Raw genomic sequence first — 22,091 nt, forward strand, 5'->3', positions numbered from 1 at the left:
AGTCACATTAAAAATCACTGCGTGCTGCCATTACTAGTAAAAAAAGAATATTAATAAAAATGCTATAAAACTATCCCCTATTTTGTAAACGCTATAACTTTTGCGCAAACCAATCAATAATCGCTAATTGTGATTTTTTTTTTACCAAAAATATGTAGAAGAATACGTATCAGCCTAAACAGTAGAATTTTTTTTTTTTTTTTTAATAAATTTTTTGGGGATATTTATTATAGCAAAAAGTAAAAAATATTGAATTTTTTTCAAAATTGTTTCTCTATTTTTGTTTATAGCGCAAAAAAAAAAAACTGCAGAGGTGATCAAATACCAAAAGAAAGCTCTATTTGTGGGAAAAAAAAGGACGCCAATTTTGTTTGGGAGCCACGTCACACGACCGCGCAGTTGTCAGTTATAGCGATGCAGTGCCGAATCGCAAAGAGGGGCCTAGTCCTTTGGCTGCAAATTGGTCCGGGGCTTAAGTGATTAAAGCAGTTACAGCAGCAGATTTTTTTCCCTTCTGGGATAAAGGTTTACATAAATAATAAAAGCTGGCCATGGTAAGTACTGTAAGTGTTAAATGGTTTGTCTCTTCTAAAATCACTGGCATACCATACAATTATTACCTATATTCTTTTGGCAGCTAGAACTACTATTGTTAGATACTGGAAATCCCACCAGGCACCTAACCTGTCAATCTCCCTGGTTAGGACTAATTTCTATTACGAAAAAGCTGTTGTTGTGAGCTCTAACCTATATACAAAAATCTGGCAACCTTGGATAGAGTGGAGTCTAGGTCACAAAAAGTGAATCTGGTGGTATTTAGATCCTACTAATATATTGTTATTATTCTGATATTAATTACTCACTGTTCCAAACTGGCTATGTTCTGTTGTTAATTTCCTTTTTCTCTTTTTATTTGTGCTTACAATGTACTACTTGGAACATGTGCTCCTCTGTATCTGCATATGCTATATGCTTTGTATCTACCTATGAAAACTTTAATAAAAATGTATTGATATCAACAAAATGGAAAATGGTTTGTCTCAACTCTCATATTGACTTACTGACTTGATCATCAAGTGAAAATAAAGGAAAGAAAGCCTAAAAAAGAAAACAAATGCAGCCATTATTTATAAGAATTGCTAAGCTGCAATATGATAGATGTTTGCTTTTGGGTTTATTACTACTTTAAGGATTACAGAGGTTGGCTGTTCACACTGACCCCATACCTTCTGTGACAATGTCCGTTAAGATCTGATGTCAGACACACAGAGGGAGACTTCAAAATCATTGCCGCTAGTCACAGATTGCTTTGCAGGCTATGCAATAAAAACAATTTGTTTAGCTGTCTTAATAGCATAGATCGTTTGCCCTTAGAGCATTCAGTGATCCCTGCAAGCACTAAAATCCACCCTGTATGCATAATGCAGTCTTCCTCAGGCTATGAAAATCCCAAAGTGTCTCCTCATAGCTTTTCTAGCTCTGCAAAAACAAAAAAATCCATTATTTAAAGATGCTTGTTTTAGGATTATAGAGTAATTATGTTCTAACAATTATGCCATGATATAAAATATTGTGCTAGTCAATATTTTTGCTAATACAACATTTTTTTTTTATCTTACTACTAGACAACCTCTTTCAGAGCTCACTTGTTGACATGGTTGTAGGGGTGGAAGTACATAGAATTTATACTGAGGCCCCGAGAATGTAGATGCCGAAAAAAATGGTGAGCAGCAATGAGCTTTCAGTGCAGTCCTAACACAGGTTGGAACTGAACTTTGCCTGTTTGGGCATTTTTTCGACACCAGACTTTCTGCTTGTTTGACAGGACAGGACAAACTTGATATTTAGTAGTGTTTTTTTCTGCTACTGTACACTATATGGTAGTATCCTGTCAATGATTGTTAAGGAAGCAGTGGGTGTCAGAACCAATGTCATCACCAAGCCCCATTTTCTGGGCAGGAATTCCATGCTCTTTAAACAAAGAGGCACTGATAGCGCTAATATCACTGACATTATATGAACATATGCTCATAGTTTGGCAATGACAGTGACTGAATATGGGTATGTCCGTAAATTATCAATGATGTCATCCAAGAGACTCCACCCAATTTGTTTACTCTTAATACCGGGGATTGGGTGATATTATTTAGCAGAAGATTGAGTGAGTCAGTGATGGGAGTGGACTGTGTCAGTGGCTGCCAGGTGTCCATCATGATTGACAAAGATCTGCATCGCTGGATGACATAACTGACGATGGATTTACCTTGTTGGTAATTTCTTTGTTTTCTTTTTTTTTCAGCAAAGGAATTGTTAATTGTCTTTTTTGTGCAAACGAGTAGGGGTACCATGTGCTAATTTTCATGGAGAGGGGTGTCTGGGTGCCCCCTTATTATTAAAGATCCACGCAACCACCAGGCAATGGTTGTAGGGAAGAGGCCTTTTACGTGGGAAAGAGGTGCTTTGTGCAGGTTCCACCTGGCAAGGTACCCCCTCATTTGGCCTTGTGAGGTTCAGGAGAGGGGGTTGCATGCTTACCCCTCCTTTTCTTTGCATGCCAGACAAAATACTTGGATAATGGATCTTGGGGTCTCCCTTGACATCCATACCAGACCTTCATCAAAGATTCAACTTTTGTATGTGTGTGTGTATGATCCACCGTTAACATTCTATACCATCTATATCTATACCAGTCCCAAATGATCAAGAATAAGGGTATGGTATAGATCAGTGTTGAAAAAGGCTGGTATAGATTAAATTAATCCTTGGCTCTTTGTTTCCAAACAGAGAGCAGCAGCCCAGAGCTGTCATTTTCTAGCAATTTAAACAGCATTTGTAAATATCAGTTTTGTGGGGGCATGTCTAAAATTGCTATTGGAGCAAATGGGCGAGAAAAGAGCTCTGCTGCTTTATAGTCTTGTATCCATCTTTTTTATGGGACTGCAGCAGTGGGATTATTTTTCCCCTTTCCCCTGTGCACTGGTGATGACTAGGGGTAAAGTGATCTCTGGGCACAAATGGACAGCAGTAGCTAAACCAACTCCTGCTGTAGTGGAATATTGCACAGTGAGAAGAAAACATGGTGACTCAGATGGAGCCCTTGATCTGGCTGCTCTGGACTGACAAATCTTCTGCTCTGGACTGACAAATCTTCACAGCCCAGGCAATCAGTGGCTGCCAAGCTACACTTACCCCACAGACAGATCTCTTCCAAACTGACATTAGGCTGCTCCATCAGGACATGGATAAGTTACATTATGATCTGAATGAAGCTGAACACTGTATAGATGACTAAACAACTCTATAAGATATAGTGCATATTTGATCAGGGAATGCATTAAAGTGGTTGTAAACCCTTACAGACCACTTTTTTGCTACAGGTAAGCCTATAATAAGGCTTACCTGTAGCTACCCAGGATATCTCCTAAACCTGCACTGTATTTGCATGTGCTAACGTCATCGGGACATGTGCACTGGCGCAAACTGAAGCAATGGCATGTATGTGCTGTTGCTTCAGTGAGTGTGCCGTTACCGGAGGCTCCTGCTTGCATTCGCTGGAGTAATGTCATCGAGGCTCCAGCCAATCACAGCGCTGGAGGCTCAATATCCGGAAGTAACCCCCGGAAGTGATGTCGCCAGCCAGTGCTGTGTACGGGCACCGCAGTGAGGGCTTCGACCTTAGGTGATTAAATAATGAGCTACTATGGTAAGGTTGTGGTTTATTTAGGTTATTTAACACTAAACAATATGAAAAAAGAAAATGGTAAAAGTTAACTATTGCCAACAAAAAACAGATGCCAGTTTTGTTCTGATACAAGTAAGATAATGAACATAAGCCCCTGCTTAATAAGGCCAAGTGCACTTCTTTATAGGTTTTTGATTTGAATAGAATACCCCTAATAATTCTATAATGACATAAGAATTTTCCCCCAAGGTTAACATCATTCTTCCCTAGAAAATAATTCATCTGTCAATGGCTTTGTATGCTATTAACACTCCTAGTGTTAGAAAATTCTGCTTGAATTGAAAAGGAGTCACTACAAACCTGAAGCGATAGTATATGCCTGAGCGCTCATGCTCTGGATGTTGCAGAAACAATGCTCGTAAAATGGTAATTGCAAAGATAATAGCTACAGAGGCAGAGATAAGTCATTTTTACAGTGCATTTTATTCTCAGGCTTGTACTAACATACAATGTAGAATCTGTCTTTAACTCTGTTAATGAACAGTGATTAATAGAGCTCAAACCCCTATCCTGAAGGACTCTGAGTGGGCAAAATGTATACCGAGACACGTTAATACTATTCTAAATGAAAATATCACCCGACTGACCATCCCTCTTTAATCTAAATTAGAGGACTGCTGTCATGACAAATACTGTATTCTGTTACTTTTAGGCAACTAATACAAGTAATGACAGTGTTCATCATTAACATTCTTTTTTCAAATGCTTTATTTTGTTTTGTGTATGAAATTGCAGTACTAAAAAATACAATATAAAGTTCAAAGAGTTCATAAACTGTAATTCTTAAAGTGCTAACGGTCTTCAAATCCTCCCAAAATAGCTAAATGTCTACTCACTTCTCTCACTTCTATCACCGCCACTAAGACTTTCAGCATGGCAGCACAGCATGTCAAGCATGTCTAGCTGCCCTTTTTCTGTTTTATCTAAATTTATTTGCAGGCTAAACCTACCAGCTAAAGTGACAAGGGTCAGGACAAATTATAACACCATCAGGGGTGCTTGTCGGTATTTTTTCAAAAGAGAATTTAAACAATATGTACGAAAGGTGACCGTTCTAAGGACCCCAGGCACAAGTGTATTATCTCTCAATAACTTGCACTGGCACTTTAACTGTACAACATGCTTGCCATGGAATTGTGGATAAAAAATAAATATGTACCAGTGAATAAAAAAAGGGGATGGATAAAAATACTATAACTTCTGGTGTTAACCACATACAGTGATTACTACACTTTTTATAATAGCGGAGTCGACCTCTGTAGACATCTGTCTATTGCTATGAAAAAGTAAAAAAAAAATATTAGCTATGTTATGTTGGCCATATATAAAGCAATCTGATCATTAAGCATTAAGCAAGTATAACCTTGGGCAATAACTGTTTCACAATTCTATTTACAACAGTACATCTATATGCACTAAATTAGGGGAAAAGGCAGTAAAGGGTTTCCTTTGTAATGGTGGCTCACCTGTAGCAGGATCTCATGCATAGAGCACCCCATGTATAACTCTGATAGTTGACACTTACTTTTTCTACATCCTTAAGGTATCAAAATCCTTTAGTACAAAGGCAGGGAGAGAAATTATGCTATTATACACTCAAATAAATAGCCACTGTAGCATACAGTGGGGAAGACCTAGTGTTAATACCTTGCTTCATGAGGCATGCACAAGGGCATCGGGCTCAATATGCAAAATGTTCCCCCTGTTGATCTACCAGGATGCCAGAAGCAGGCTGAGTAAGGATTGAGGGCTGTCTGCATTAGACAAATAGCTGTGTCACTTAAGATGACGAGGCCCAGTGTGCTGAATGAACTCTGACATGTATGTACCGTTAATTTAATGCTGGAATTCTGAACAATTACTATTTTTATTTCCTCATTCTGTTATTTAACTATTATTATTATATTGAAATTTTCAGCTGCTTTACTGTCTGCAAGTTATTGAACTTGGACTAAGTCCTGTACATTGGTTTTGCAAGTAGACACTATGCAGAATCAAATGTCCAGCACTGGACCCTCTTACATTTGTCATGTAGTCAACAGAATAAAAACAAAACTTGAAAAGGAGGTCCAGCCTCCCCATGAAAAGTACAAATATTGCAGCTCCTGATTTTTAATATATGAACACTTACCTGTCCAGGGAGCCCGCAATGTCCACACCCCAGCCGATCTTTGGATCGGCTGTCAGGTGCAGCTGCCGCCATTCCTGGTAGGGGAGCTCGGCAGTGAAGCCTTTTCGGCTTCACAGCCAGTTCCCTACTGCGCATACGCAAAGCACCGCTGCGTTTTCTAATTGGTCTGGCTGAGGCAGGAGGAGGAGGTCAAACTCCTTAGAGATGGCGCTGTGGCCCCATCTCCTGGAAATGGACTGGAGAGGGGAGGGAAAGGATAATCGGAAGTTCCACTTTTCAGTGGAACTCCGCTTTAAGAACATGCTTCTAAAATACAGCAAACAACAATTCCACTTACAGTCATGGTGGTAGCCTGTACATGAATATCACTGCACAAATTAAATGGCTACAGTGCGAACTTAAAATACAAGAACGTTTCATCTTTAGTTTTGGATAGAGAAAGGAAGAGTTAGAATGTCTATGTTGTTTTTCTATTGCTGACTATGTCCTGGTTAAAGAGATTTGTCTGTTGGATTTTAAATACTATTTGTGTCCCATTTAGGAGATTTCACTTCTCTTCCTGTTATTTCTGGAACCTCTTGTCTGAACAGGAGGTGAGGGAAATTTTGCTCATGAGGAAACAAAGAGCAATAAGTAATTAAGTAAGAATTATGCATGGATTCGTGGCTAATAACTATTTTTTCAAGGGAGTGGTTTAATGAGAAACAAGCTAGAAACAATGATACATAAACCAAGAGTTTTTAAACAGACATAACATCTGTTGAATCTATAATGTCACATTCTTCATATCAGACATAGTCAATATCACTATTTATGAGAAATCATGTTAGATAGATAAGGCCTAATGCATTTGTCCTCTTCCACCAGGTATATATTTGCCTGTGCATGTCACGTACAGATATCCTTCTATTATCATATGCACAGTACAATTTATTGAGATTAGGTTTTGGACAAGGTTTAAGAAACTATGAACAAAAAAGTGAATTTGGTTCTCTCTAAAGCCAATATCAGTGTGTAAGAATAATAGATGTTTGTGATTCATTTTTTTGATGATGATAATTGCATTACCAATCAGTGTCAAGCATCTCTGGTAGTGAGCCCTTGTAGATCACTAACTTGGGGTTTCCCAGGGGGTGAAGTCTAATGCCGTGTACACACGACCGGACACTCTGGCAGACTAGGTCTGATGGTGTTCCCGATAGACTTTCGGCAGAGTTCTGACTGACTTTCCAAACGAATGGACTTGTCCACACACGAACGGACAAAGTCCGTTCGAAAGTCCGAACATGATGACATACCATAATAAATCTGTGTTGCGTTTGTTAAAAATATGATTTTTTTAAATATTAATCAGACATATGATACAAGGTTTTTGGTAGATTTCTCAAACAACTGCTGTTTCATACAATAGGTACGTAGATACCATTGTTGTATTCAATTGAAAGTTTTCAACAGGCTATTGTCTCTATAGCTACAGTAAACAAGTAAGACATTATTTGTTTGAGATGCTTTCAGCTCTCAAACTGAAAGAATGACTGTTAGAATACTGTCAGGTTTGGTTTGAGTAGACAATGGGTAGATACCATTGTTGTATTCAATTGACAGTTTTCAACAGTCCATTGTTTCTACAGCTACAGTAAACAGGTATGTTTTCTGTTGTTTGGGTAACTATGATAAACAGCCTGACATAAAAGGGGGATTAAGGCATAAGGAACACACATCATCGTGCTTTGAAGATCAGAAGCCACTCATGATACAAGATTTTTGCCCGGTGTCCAAGGAGCATCGTTGCCAATGGAGATCACGAACATACAGTAACAGAAGATAAGTAACCTTAAAGTGTATTTGTACTGTTATAGACCATAGGCTGCATTTGCTAGGCATTTTTCTTGTTATAGATATCTGTCAGTCTTGTATTGTATTCCTAAGATTGGAATAGTTTTGTATGTACAGCATCTTTGTATAGTAAAAGCACATTTACACACTGCAGAAGTCTCAGATTCCTTGTTATACCACAGAGTAACCTTGCTAGATAGAGGCAAGCAAAACAAAAACTAATTTCAGTTCCTTTGTTAACTTAAACCAGTTTTACTTCATGCTTTGTGGCTGGATTATTTTATGTAAGCACTAGACCATCCCTAAACCAACATAGCCATGCAATTCTGTATTCAGTAAGAAATAAGCATGTCAAAGAGTTTATGAAATTATCATTTTTTTTTTTTTACCAAAAATATGTAGAAGAATACGTATCGGCCTAAACTGAGAATTTTTTTTTAAATGGATATTTATTATAGCAAAAAGTTAAAAATATCGTTTTTTTCAAACTTGTCACTCTTCTTTTGTTTATAGTACAAAAAATAAAAACTGCAGAGGTGATCAAATACCACCAAAAGAAAGCTACATTTGTGGGGACAATTTCATCTAGGTACAGTGTTGTATGACCACGCAATTGTCATTCAAAGTGTGACAGCGCTGAAAGCTGAAAATTGGCTTGGGGGTGAAAATGCACTGTATTGAGGTGGTTAAACAGTGGTAAAGCACCACTGAAACGAGTGGCACTTTACTGCAACCTCCTGGGAAGCTGATTGGATTGGGGATCTGAAGCTAGTGGCTATCACTGTAGTAGCAGTATCTACTACAGAGATTTCCATCTTCCACTGGGATCTTGGCTTGGCTTCTTCCACAGCTCAATTAATGTTTCTATCTAATGAATACTATAGGATAGCAAATTACATAAAAACATTCTGTTTACTCGCTAAAAGAACATCAAGCCTTACAGCATGCTTTTGAACCTGTTGGTTATGCTGTTGCCCCCTGTTCAACGAAAAGGGGCACACTGTAACACAGGTTTGAATCCTTGGAACCTGTGGTGCTTTGTTAAAAACAAAACAAACAAAAAACAGGGTATACTAAAGTTAAATACAAAACTGTATTATGTGTTGTTCTGGAAATTTTGGCCATACGCAGAGCACACAGCCAAATCTCCTGTTTCCCATAATAATAACATTTCTGTCTTAATGATATAATACTTCTTACCTTCAAACCCACTCATCCAAGTATTCAGACATCACCCGCATTCCTACATCCTCATTTCAGCCTGACTGCTCCTCAGCCAGGCCCCTCTGGTTCCCCATTAAAGAGACATCACCAGCATTCTTACATTCTCCAAATGGTCGGCATGTGTGTCCCCTCTGACCTGGACAAATATTTTATTTACATTTCAACAGGAAGCCACAACCTGGAGGGTTTTCCTCTGACAGCTGAACACCTCCTACAAAGCTTGTGACCTCACAGCAGCAACACAGGATGTGAATGCCCATATAAGGACAATACAATGCAATACAATACAGCAGAAAGTACCAACCACAGACATGTATACATTCAAATAGTCAGTGACGCAAACTGACTAAATGCTTTCAATGATGGAAACTATACAAAACCAATGAATGATGACTATAATTCCGTTGATAGAAATCCTTAATATACATTGTTCCGGAGAACAATGTATAGCTGGATTATTCTACACCTCCTTGTGGATGGAAGGTTATCCACGGATGTACACTGCCCATCTCCATGTGTTGATCAGACACAGCATAGACAATGAGCGCACATCCACCTACAACCAATCCTTGCAGAGCAAGCATATGCCCCCAGACGATCGTCTGTACAGTGTACAGGGGCCCTTTCCCTGGCGGATATACTTCCACTCCGCAAACACCTCTTTCCAATCCCAGGAAGTTATCCACTACCTAATGGATCTCAACCAGCATTAGTCTGTCCCAGTCAGCTCTTTTAGAGCGGGCTAGGGGAGAATGAACACAGGAGGATTCTTATGACAATACATATAAAAATACATCTAAAATTTTCCACAACAGTGTGTAAGATGTCTTGCAAACATCTTTTTTTTCCATTTTATTTGATGTATTTCTGGAGATCTAGGCACTGCATTTTTTCACGTGGATAGCTGCTTGTTGTTATTTTAGAAATCAGTTTCTTTTTTTTTTTTTTAAATACAGTATAGCAGAAAAAGCTTCCTGTATACATTCCAGCTGTTTCAAACCTAGCACCTTTCACTGATCTTGCGGCTCCATCATCCAATTAAATTGCCTTCATATCATAGTGACTCCTGTGCTTCTTTTCCCGGTCTCCCTTCCTCTCTATCTTCCAAGGACACTTTACAATAACAGAGTGACACCAGTAACAAATAACCCACCTGGCATGTAATGCTCTTTTATTTATATCACCTCTTCTATATAATTTCCATCTCTGCAGGAATACAATCTGTTTACAAGGCTGTCCCCAGTTCTTGATTTCTTCCCTACACTGGAAAATAAGTGTGTTTTTAACCCCTTTTCTATGGAAAACCTGATGGACTTCAGAAGCCATGATAACAAGATCCCTCAAAAAACAGTCCAATGCCCTCTACTTTTCACTTTCTGCTTCCACGGTGAACCTGAATAACCTTCAAAAACTGCAATCAGCAATCTCTTTGCAAGTATTTTTGACAATCTTACAAAAAAAATAAAAAATTGAATGATGTAAGGAAACAAAGCTTTGCTTACATGGACATTCTGGGATTGTTCTGCTGCTATTATTTGAGCCTGCCTTTTTACAAATAATTATATATTTTGCAAAAAATTGTTGGTATGACTTATGTAGGGGCAAGGGTTTTACTCCAAAAATGAAAAGACCACGGATCAGTGTAAGCCCTTGTACACATGATCGGAGAATCCGTTGGAATGTGTCCTATCGGACCGTGTTGTCGGATAATCCGACTGTGTGTGGTATGCATCGGACTGATTCCGTCGGAAATTCCGTCGGACCCAATTTTCCAACTTGTTGGAAATATTTTCCGTCCAACTGGTCCGATCGGACATACTCCGGTCATGTATAGCCTACTCCGACGGATAAGGTGCCACGCATGCTCACATTCAAATTCCGACACGGAAGCGCTCGTTCAGGTAAAACTACTGCTCGTGAGCGATATAGCACATTCGTCACGCTGCAATGATTCTTTCATCAAGCGCATTTTCTTGTTCTTTACAATGCTGCAAGAACGAACTTCTTTTGATGCTCATAGTCACACACACTTCTCCCGAACGGATTTCATTACTCTTTTTTAACCATTTCAGCAATACAATTTTAGTTTGAGTCACATCTACACAATTTTAGATTTGGTTTATTCTTTTTTGGATGCTTTTTTATTTTTAATTCATAAAAATCTCCTTTAAAGACAGTTTGCTTATTTCTCCTTTTTTTGGGGTGTTTTTTGTGTGTAAACTTACCACAACAACATTATTTTATTTTTTATCTTTGGTTTTTCTTTTTTAATCTACAGGAGTTTGTTTAGTGTTGGTACCCCTTGTTATTCATTTCACTTTGTATTTTTGAAATGTACCTGCCTGCTCAAAAATAAACTGGCCTTTTGGAAGGAAATCACATTACACAAGTATTTCATCAAACAAAAAAACCTTTATTTTGGTCGCTATAAAATAAAAATAGGAACGCAGCACTGGAGAAACGTCTTACTTTGGTGCAGCCTTTGGCCCCCAGGGCAGACATGAAAAAATTCTAATAGAAAAAAATTGGTGGCCTGAGGACTAGATATCTCAGGGAGAGAAGTCTGGTCCCGAAGTCCTAGAGAACAGGAAATTCAGATGCCATTTCTGTCCCCAGGATGTGGATCTTCAAGAGGCTGCATCTTCTGGCAGACCAGACTGAACCCAGGCCATCACTCTCTCGTCTTCCTTGGGCACTTCCCACCAGGCATTCTTCCAGGCTGTGGCTGGGCTCCTGTAGTTGGGGCAGAAGGAGCAGGAGGGCATTGGTCGACCTCCTGGCTGCCACTTGCCACAGCCTCCCCCCGACTGAGGTCTTCCTGTGTATGAAAAGGGGACATAGTTTTTTTTGATCATCAATCACACCATTTTGTGCTCCTGGCTTTTGCCAATTGAATGTTACCAAACAGAACAGACTATCAATCTGACACCAGAATTTTTCTTTCCCATCCCAATCATTTTTGGTCACTACTGTCTCTTGAGATGTAAACCATTTTGAGAAATCACAACTTACTGATCAATAAGAACATCTAGTTAACATCATTAAATGTAACACAAGAAATATGTTCAACAATGCAATACCTGTCTCAAGCTGGGCCCCACCACATGTTGCTGCCTGGAAGGCCCAGGTTGGACATCAGAAGCCTCAGCTGGGGGTGAAGGATGCCTTGAAGGAAGACTGGAGAGTGGTGGCCTGAGTGATGGCCTGGGTACCCCTTGGTCTACCAGAAAATGCAGCCTGTCAAAGTGAACCATCCTGGGGGAATAATTGGCATCTGGATCTCCTGCTCTCAATGACTCCAGGTGCTTCTTTCTCTCCCTGAAATATGTAATCCTCATGGCCCCAATTTTCCGATTCAGATAGTCCATGTCTGCCATGGGGACCATGATCCGCACCAAAGAAAGCATTTTCTCCAGTGCTGCGTTCCTCTTTGTTCTGTCGGCATAAAACTTGTTGTGGAACTGCCACAGGCAGGGCATCTCCTTGTAGAGTTCTATGAATAGCCCCATAAAATTGTCATTTTGGAAAGGATCAATATTCTCTGCAAGACACAACACAAGACAAACCCTCAAATACTAATAATGCCATTAAAACCCCTCCTAATCTTGTTCCAACATCGGCCTAGATAGAAGCAGTCTAGTCTAGTGAAGCACCAACTTAAACATTTTACCTTTGTTTCCACGTTCGTCACGTCCATGCCTCACTCTCTTCCCAGATTGTACGGACAATACACACGTGTTGCGTTTTATATACAGTGCGCATGCGTGAAACTCCGCCCGCCCCTGACGTTCTTTCCAGACTATTCCCCGCCCCTTCGCTTCTGGCGCAGTGGGGAGAGCACATGGCAGAGAGAACACAGGTGCGCACTAATAATAGTTCCCCTAACGAGGAGGAGGGCGAGGAAAGCCCGGAGCCTGAAACGTCCCGATCCAGGAAGACAAGATTTAAGGCCTCAAATATGTCTTTTGGAGAGATGTTGGAGATGGTCGACATATTGAACAGGACCAACTATGATGGGAAGTATGGACCTTACCCAAACCCAAATATCAGAAAGGCCAAGATCATGGATAAAGTTGTGAAGAGTCTTCATAAGAATTTTGGGGTACGCTGATCCAAGGATCAACTGAGAAAACGCTGGTCAGACCTAAAACTGAGGGAGCACGAGCAGTACCTAAGGATCAAGCGTGTTCTTAAAAAAAGTAAGTAGTTGTCGTGTGTTCATATGATTATTCTTGCTTGCATAAGTATAAAAGAGAATATTCCTGCGCCTAATCAAAGAGTAATCTAATTGTTGCACCGCTGCACACACTGAAATGGGGTACTTGAACCCCAATTGGAGAAGACAAAAGGTAAAAAGGTGGTGGTGCGCGGTACTATGGTGAAGAATCTAGTTAAAACAGGTTTAATATATTCAATAGGTACTCAAAAGATTAGAAGATAAATGTAATATCGTCTCCACTACAAGTAATAAATGGAGCGTAGAAAAAGAAAAGACAATATATGTATATAAAAAATATAAAAAAATATATATATATGTATATATAGTGAGGGACCCTCACTCCTATGCGTAGTAGTATTTTGAGTGGTAGACAAATGGATAAGAAAAACAATTAATGATAAATAAGACTGGTGGTCCCAATGCGATTTTTTAGGTAGCAGAGTTGCATAAAGTGGCAGTGCTGAATATAAAGAAGGTCCGTGAAAATAACTACTACTGTATTTGTTTCAGTGACTAAAGTACTATACATAAAATAGTGGACGAAATAAAAAATATATAAAGTGAATCACCATGCGATTTGTTAAAAATGACGAAAAACGCATACAAAGTGCTAGTGCTGAACAATAAATAGATCTGAAAAGAAAATCTGCTAAGTCAAAGTATATGTGTAACAGTGTACAAAAGTAATCATTAGCTAAATAAGGCAAAAGATGTAAGTAATGCTTGCCTTGTGACTAAAGAAATCGCATATGGTGTTAAAGCCAAGGGAGGGTTAAGCAAAGTGACTCTGTGCGGGTGTCTTTATACCATAGACTTAAATATCGGTGCAGTGCACTAAATTGAATCATACAATCAAAGAAAATAAATCTAATTGTTAAATCAAAACAAAAACGCATAAACGATCCAAGTGTTGGTGAGAGGAAAACAACCCTCTGGGAATAATCCAAAACAGAAGGAAAAAGGTGCACAGTGTTTGAAGCTATAAAAAATATAAAAAAACAACAATGGAACAGTAATCCTAGTTAAAATTGTCCATTCAGCTGGTGCAACAACAAGTGGCGATTAGCCCAAAATCGCATGTAACAAGACAGTCGCCTGCAATGCTGGTGCTAAAAATATATGTGCACTATAAGGTAGAGATTTAAACAGTGATAATGGTGATGGTGGATATCTCCCACGTGGTCCTGTGTAATCAGAATATGGGTGTCCCCTTACCTTACAGCTGTAAGGTAACAGCATATGGTATATGTATCCTCAGGGTTCCTGGTGGTCCTTATCCCTCGAGGTCCTATTCACGTGTCCCCGGGTCCTGGCGTCTCCTGCCTACTGTGCCGTATTGGGCTCTGTAAGTGGTCCCTCAGCGGTACTTCAGCGTGGGGGGGGGAATTGGTGGTATACCTCGGCGGTTTTATGCAAGGGGTTAAACAGATAAGGAGGAAGGGAGCCCCATAGTATAGTATTTTTCAACAGTATTGAAATTTATTTATAAAAACAGCTTTGGTACTCACAAACAGACAGAGTTTTTGTATGGTGTATAAACGAGCCTCGAGCTCGATTGCGTCACTTCCGGTAGCGTCCCGACTAGTGTTCGTCACGGTCACGTGACTTCATCAGGGGATGATTCATTCTTGCTTGCATACTGCTCCATGTGCTTTGATTTCATGTTGTGCATTTTAAAATGGCCACTTTCAAGTTCATGGTTTCATTCATTCGTAAGAAACATCGTTCTGCAGGGAAGTATTCCAGCTTAACAAAGTGTACCCAATAATTTTCTCACCTTGTAACTCGGCCCAAAAACACAAGTGTACAACACTTCCAAGCAATGTTTCTGATTCCTATTTAAGCCCTCTGTGTGCTAATTATTCTTTGTTTACATTCTCATAGGGGAGAGAAGACTCTGCAAGTATGAGCACACCAGGGACCACACCCCTCCCAAAGAAGGGCAACTTCCAAAAGCAGAAACAGAGGAGCAGGAGGAGGAGGAGGAAGGAGAGATCGTGGAGGTTGGACAAATTGTCACCACAACAGGTGAGTGTCGGAGAACACAGCTTCCGGTAAGCTCATCAATGTATATCACCATATTTTTATTACATGGTGTGTTTGTTTGCTTTGTTTTGTAGGTGAAGTGGAAGAAGATTCCCGTTTTACCAGTGAAAGTGCCCAGATCTTGATCGGGGAGATAATGGGGTGCAATCGTGATTTGGAAATTATCCAACAAAACATCAATGATGTAAAAAATAAAATGAAGAACATCATTGATGTTTTGGGAAGAGTGTGAAACAACAAAAACTAAATAGGGTTTTATTTTTGCTATTTTAAAAACAAAATGTTGTATTTATCGAAATTCCAAATTTGGAAGATGCACAGAGTGTGTAAACATGTGCTATCTCCCTTCATGGGGGATCAATGTACATGTTTTGTGGAAAGTGTCTGAGATGAAGGAGTTGCAGCCCCAATGATGGGAGATAGCACATGTTGACACACTGTGTGCATCTTCCAAATTTGGATTTTTCAGGGGTCGCACCCCATGTGATGAAGGCAATATCAGCCCAGTTTGTACATACTCATGTCTGATATTGTCTTCACTTTTCAAAGTTGAACTTTGTAAGTTCCTGTGTTCTGTATTTTATGGTTTAATACATGCCTGTTTACACAAAAACAACAAGGAAAAAAAATTCTGATTAAACTCTGTTTTGGATACACAAAATCTCTTGGTTTGTTGTAAAAACATTTTTGAAACGCACATGTGAATTTGCTTGTATTAAAAAGTTGAATTCTCAACAATGTGTGGCTTCCTTTTTCATTGCGCATAAAATGTATCTGTAGTCAAATTTTAGTTTGTGCTGAGAAGGAGTGTGATTTACTAAAGGCAACTCCACTTTGCACTCCAAGTGCAGTTTCAGGTGTACTTTTGCAGTGCACTTGTAGTGCATAGTGGATGTGCCTTTAGTAAAAAGCACCCACAGTGAGGTGTAAATTTGGACAATCATGCCATTTTCCTGCCATGGTGCTGAAAATGAGCACGATTTTGGTCAGTAATTCACTACATACATTAGTTACAAAAAGGTGTGTGTGTGTAGCAGACCCACAACATAATAAGATTATCTGAAGAAGAGACTGTCCCCTCATCTCGCTCTGAACTTGGGTTTGCACTGTTGGTGAAAAAGGCACAACTTAAAAAAAACTGGCAAAGTGGGAGGCCACAGTCTGCCATTCCTGTGGCGTTGAAGGACACTGTGTAGTGAAACAAGTACAAAAATTAGTAATTTGACAAATCAACATTGCAAGCAGATTAGACACCCACATTTTTGGTCAAAATTAGTATTAACATTTTGGCAACTGAGTATTTAAAGCCTAAAGTATAAGGTCCCCTTATGAGAGTCATCACCCCCCCCCCCATCCCCCCCATATGATAGGCCCTTGCTAAAAAATGAGGGGGGATGTTTAGGACAGGTAACCCTCTCCACTTGATTGAGAGCTGAATGCAGCTCAGCTGCAGCATGCTATACCCTGCCAAACTGAGGGTCATCAATGATGGCAATACATGCGGCAGGCAGGTGCTACCATCCTGGCAGATGGTGGGATGGACATTTGGGATCCAGTGAGCTGTTTCTGCCCTGACTCTGGTGCCTGTCCTAAATGTCAATGTCATGCCTTGTGTTACGCTGGGTAGGGTCCACTTGTTACACAGGGATCATCCAAACAGCCTTTTTTCATTTACAGCCAGTTCTCACATCGATACATAATCTGTGCAGCCTGCACTTGTTACTATTGGTGTACACTCCCACTGGGCGGGGTCCGCTCATTACACAGAGCAAAACACTTCTTTCATTCACAGTCAGTCCTCTGCCTGATACACTTCCTGTGCAGTCTGCACCAGACATCGCTGGCTTCTACTCCTATATCGGCAACACTAGGTAACTACCACTAGCACTATGACATTTATTTCATATGTGGTTTTAATCCCAGGATTTTATAACATTTTCTGGGGATCTATGCTGTTTTGATATCAGTTCACACTCATTTTAGTTGGGCTCCTTTCTTTGATTAGCTTACATTTTTACACCTTTAGCACCATTTGGTGTATTTATGTTTTTTATTGTTCCACAGAATGGAGCCCCTTTGTTACATTGTTCCAGATACTCTGGGTTACATCCATACTCATGTTCTCTGTGCTCCTATTGGACCCTACTACCACAGCTTCCGGAACAGACATTCATTTCGGCCCTATCACCCCGGCGGTGTGTTTGTTTCACACTAAGCAGATACGTGAGTTTTATAGGGATGACCACCTTATCCTCCCTGTATGTATGTTCATTTCTTGTCCATGAATGGTTGATGTTGATATATTTACCTCTTTTTATAGATGTATCATGCATCCGCCCCTGATGATTGGATAGATCCCATGAAAAGTGTCGGGCCTAACCTAGATGCAATACATACATACTTACATGGTCTTTGGATTCAGGCAATGCTGTGGATTATAACTGTTATATTGTAATGATTTTTATTATTGAGGACAATACTATTGTATATTGTATATTCTATTCATGTTTTTATAATGTAAATGTTTTTGGATACATGATTTGTTATATTATGTGCCATTATTGCATGTATTGTCTGCCATGTACCTACTCAATCATGGCAAACAAATAAATACTTGTTTATGTTTTACTTTGACTCCTTCGATTAGCTACAATATAGACACCTCATTTAAAGTCCCGACTCTTTTTCTCTATGTACTTGGATAGGAATGGAGATGCATATTACCGTGCATCTCATTTAAAGTCCCAAAAGTCCCCTCTATTCCAATCAATGATGACAAGGCTTCAATTCTTCCTCAGAATCCTCTGATTGGCTTGACTGATCTGGGATAAGTTCCTATGCTCTAGAGCTTTAGTTTAGCAGTTACCTAACCTGGTTCAATTTTTACAAGCAACTGTTGTGGCGGAATTGTTGGCTTGCATACTGCAAACCCACTGCTGCTAAGCAGTGCCCACCATTGCCACCTACCAGTGCCCATCAGTGTCACCTACCAGTGCCCATCAGTGTCACCTACCAGTGCCTATCAACACTTCTAAGCAGTGCCCACCAGTGCCACCTACCAGTGCCCACCAGTGCCACCTATCAATGCCCATCAGTGCTACCAATCAGTACCCATCAGTGCTACCAATTGGTACCCATCAGTGCCTCATCATCAGTGCCACCTATCAGTGTTGCCTATCAGTGTCACCTACCAATGCCTATCAGTGTCCATCAGTGCCACCTATCAGTGTCCTTCAAAAATTGGCCTGAGAAGGAAGGGGGTTTAAGTGCCCAGTAAGCAAATGGTTAAAAAAATGCAAAAACACACATAAAAAGCCTGTCTAAGCTCAAGTGAAAACATATTCATCAGTGTGTATCATTAAAGTACATTACAACAGTATACATGTACTGGTGTAAAAGGCCCTTTAGTTTACTTTATAGGGAACTGTTATGGGACCTACTAAGCCTATTAAGCCTCATCCTTATACATTTATACTGGGCTATCACCTTGATGGGAATCTTACAGGTCAGTACAGGAATATGCAAGAGACGGGAAGTCTGGAAAACTTTAGTAAGTGCCTAAGCTTTGTCAATCAGAACAGCATCAAATTCAGCCATGATATGCGATTTTGAGAGGCTACGGTAGGTACATGCAGGTATGTCTTGTTTTCTATACTGTATACCTGCAACCATTATTTAGTTTTTTCCCATGACAGATACTCTTTGAGGCCAAACTACATGCAATGTGCATATGTATTTTATTTATTTATGATCTATATAATTAATTACAGAAATCAAACTTATTGATAATCATAAGCAAACTGACAACACAGGAGAGGAAAGATTCAAAGTTGAGTTGTTAGAAAGTTATTTCACTAAACATAATTTATGCAGTAAACCATTCCAAATTGCAGCAGTGTTGCCCCATGGCTGAGATGTGGGTAATACATCAGCCACTACCTCTGAATAATAAGCACAATGTCTCCTAGCCTGCTGCTCGTGGGAGAAATGGCTGCTCTCCTAAGGTTTGCCAGTTGTCATCATGTTAAATTAAATCACTGATCACAGAGTATTCTGCTAGCTGCAATGATTTGTTCACAGCCAAAACCTTGACTTCCTTAATAAAATTATATTTTCTCATTTTATCTCACAATAAGAACTAATTAAGTGTCTTTTATTATTCAAAGAGTATTTGGGTAAGCGTGACCTCAATTACAGGAGTGGAACCGTTTAGATTGGTGATTCCTGATGGCTTTAGGTCTGCAAATTAGCTGAAACCACATTTCATAAAATATTTTCCTTTCATGTTTGCATGGCAGGAGACTGTTCTGTATGCTACACATGTATTTTTGTTATACACTGTGAGCAATATATACAGTATGCATACCTACCAAATGCCACCTTATGCTTAGCATTTTGTTTAGTCCTGCTACTTCAGAAATTTTTAATTGTTAACTGGAAAACTAGGAATATTTCTGATGCTAGGGTCTGGGATTAAAAGTACCATTTCAGTCTTGCAGATGACACCAAGCAATGCAGTGGTATGACGTCCTTACAGGTTGTCTTCAGCATACAAGCTGGCCTCAGTGCACTGTTTCATTGGGCAACTGTGTGGCAAATGAAGTTTAACCACTTCAGATCCGCACTATAGCCAAATGATGGTTACAGCATGAATCTGCTTTGCTGGGAGTACAAATATTTATGTCCCCCCTTTGCATGCTTTGCACCCTGAAGGGTGTGCACGGCGCACACTGTGATCACCCTAGTCACCCGAGTCAATATATATACTCAGGTTAAAGACAATCCCTGGAATTTTTAAAGACGCAAGGAGATTTTGGGAAGGTGTCTCTCGTGCATTCTAAAATTGGTAAAGAATGTGCAAAAATAAACATACATGTCTAGAACTTGTACTTGAATTTGGCTAATGCTGTACCACTTTTATGCACGATAGCCACTTTTGCAAAATCTGTGTGAGACAGTTTTTCTCTCTGTAAACCAAAAGAGATCTGGCCTTAATTAGTTCTACTTTTACATTTGGCGCATTCAATGCGACACAATCAAGGGTCAAGTCCTGCGGGAATGCGTTCAGCAGGCGGGGGGTTGCGGAAACTACCCAGCTGCCCTATGACCGTGAAGGGGGAAGGAGCTGTGATGGATCCCAATCCCATCATCTGTTGCCGCCTGCTGGACCAGAAAAAAAAGTGAGTGCTCGCCCCTGCAGCAGCCTCCCTGTGTGCCTGGATAGAAGGAGTGGTGGGGCAGTGGCATATAGAGGAATTGATCTTTCCATATTCTTCCTGCAATTGCTGAATGCCTGCTCTTTTTGGAGACATTAGGGTTCTAAGAGACCCCAATGTGTCTCCCTTGCCCTTAGCACCATCTAACTGAGCACAGATCTGCTTGGTTAGATGTGTCCCCTGTCTGCACCAGGCAGAAAATGGTGAATCTGAAGCCAGAAGTGACAAAATCATTGCTTCATTATATACATGTGAGATCGAGGCTTGGGTTTGCACCTGTCTAGAGAGCTGCCGCATTTCACTTGGCTGAAGATAACCCGCACAAGCTGTTGGCTACTACTGGAGGCATCAGCTTGTGATTAAAGGTTCATGTAGTACATCCAAAGAGCTGAACTAGTTAACAAAAAAAAATACCAATTCTATTGCCAGATATGTTCTGTAAATTGTTGGTGTGGCTAAACTCTTAATAGTCGGAGAGGCTTAAGGAGTGAGGTGGACAGGAATGGCAGAGGAGAATGGTCTGCAGGGCAGAGAAGAGGCATCACAAGGGCAGAGGACAGAGGATAGGGGGTCAGTAGGGCAGTGTAAAGGAAACAGCAGGATGGAAGACAGGGGGTCAGTAGGACAGGGTACAGGGGTCAGAACAGAGAACAGGGAGTCAGTAGGGCAGGGTACAGGGGTCAGCAGGGCACAACACAGAAGGTCAGTATATCAGAGTAAAGGGTGGAAGACAGGTTGTCAGCATGGCTTCGCCGGGACTCCGGGACAGGGACCAATTTCTGGGACGATCCTGGCGTGTCAGGGACATTTATGAGGTATTGTAAAATACACTGTCAGTGCAACATTCTCTGAAAAACCACAGTGGTTCCATAATACCACATACAGATTTAGAGAAAATCTGTAATTAAAAGGATTTGTCCTATGATATGTTCTCTTCATCATTTGCATAGGCAGTGGTTCCCCACAAACCTTTCTCAGCAGCTCTCCAAAATGACACAAGTAACCAACAAAATTTGATTTCAATACAACTGTCATTTAACTTTCAAATTTTTAAAATAATTTGGAGTGAAGCAAATTTTGCAGGTTAACTCATCACTATTAAAAGTCTGATAAAGTCTCTAATCATGTCCCACTTTATTCAAAATTAAAGCAAAGTTAATGCATAAGTTTACATTTTTTTCAGGTAAAATATTTGTAGAATAGGATATTTGTATATAATGACAAATGAACAGCAAAATATCAAAAAACATCAGTTTGTGAAATATGTCCATTTGTGATAATACAGTACATCCATCCAATTGCAATGCTTTCAAAACATGCAAGGAAAAGTGCACCTGCCAAAGAATTGGAACTTCATAGAACCCCAAAAGATATTAACTCACTTTATAGTTAACCCTTATCAACTGCACATAACAACACCCAGATGGCAACAAGATAATTCTTGGCAGAAAACATTTTCCGCCCAATTAAACTGCCATCCACCGCTGAGTCTGCAAGAGTGATCTCTGGCACAAGCATGATTAGTTGGATCCCACAATTATGCTCTCAAATAAAACAAAATAAAAAAAAACATAATGTTCTCTGTTTGCTATTTATAAAATAATAATTTAAATTGCACTCAAATAATGTTGAAGGTAAAATCACTTTGTATAAAGTCAGCAGCGATGCAATTAAGAT

The 22,091-nt window shown here is 39.8% G+C and overlaps 1 long non-coding RNA gene across 1 annotated transcript; it reads left to right on the forward strand.

Moving 5' to 3' along the window:
* The first annotated feature begins 16,996 nt into the window (after positions 1–16,996).
* Positions 16,997–17,826, forward strand: LOC143927018 (uncharacterized). Its single transcript, XR_013262207.1, has 3 exons — positions 16,997–17,069; positions 17,263–17,421; positions 17,519–17,826. It is a non-coding gene; the product is annotated as an uncharacterized LOC143927018 (long non-coding RNA).
* The last annotated feature ends 4,265 nt before the right edge of the window (positions 17,827–22,091 follow it).

The sequence above is a fragment of the Lithobates pipiens genome, unplaced genomic scaffold, assembly GCF_037356315.1.
Source record: "Lithobates pipiens isolate NorthernLeopardFrog02 unplaced genomic scaffold, aLitPip1_a1.2 Scaffold_23, whole genome shotgun sequence".
NCBI lineage: Eukaryota > Metazoa > Chordata > Amphibia > Anura > Ranidae > Lithobates > Lithobates pipiens.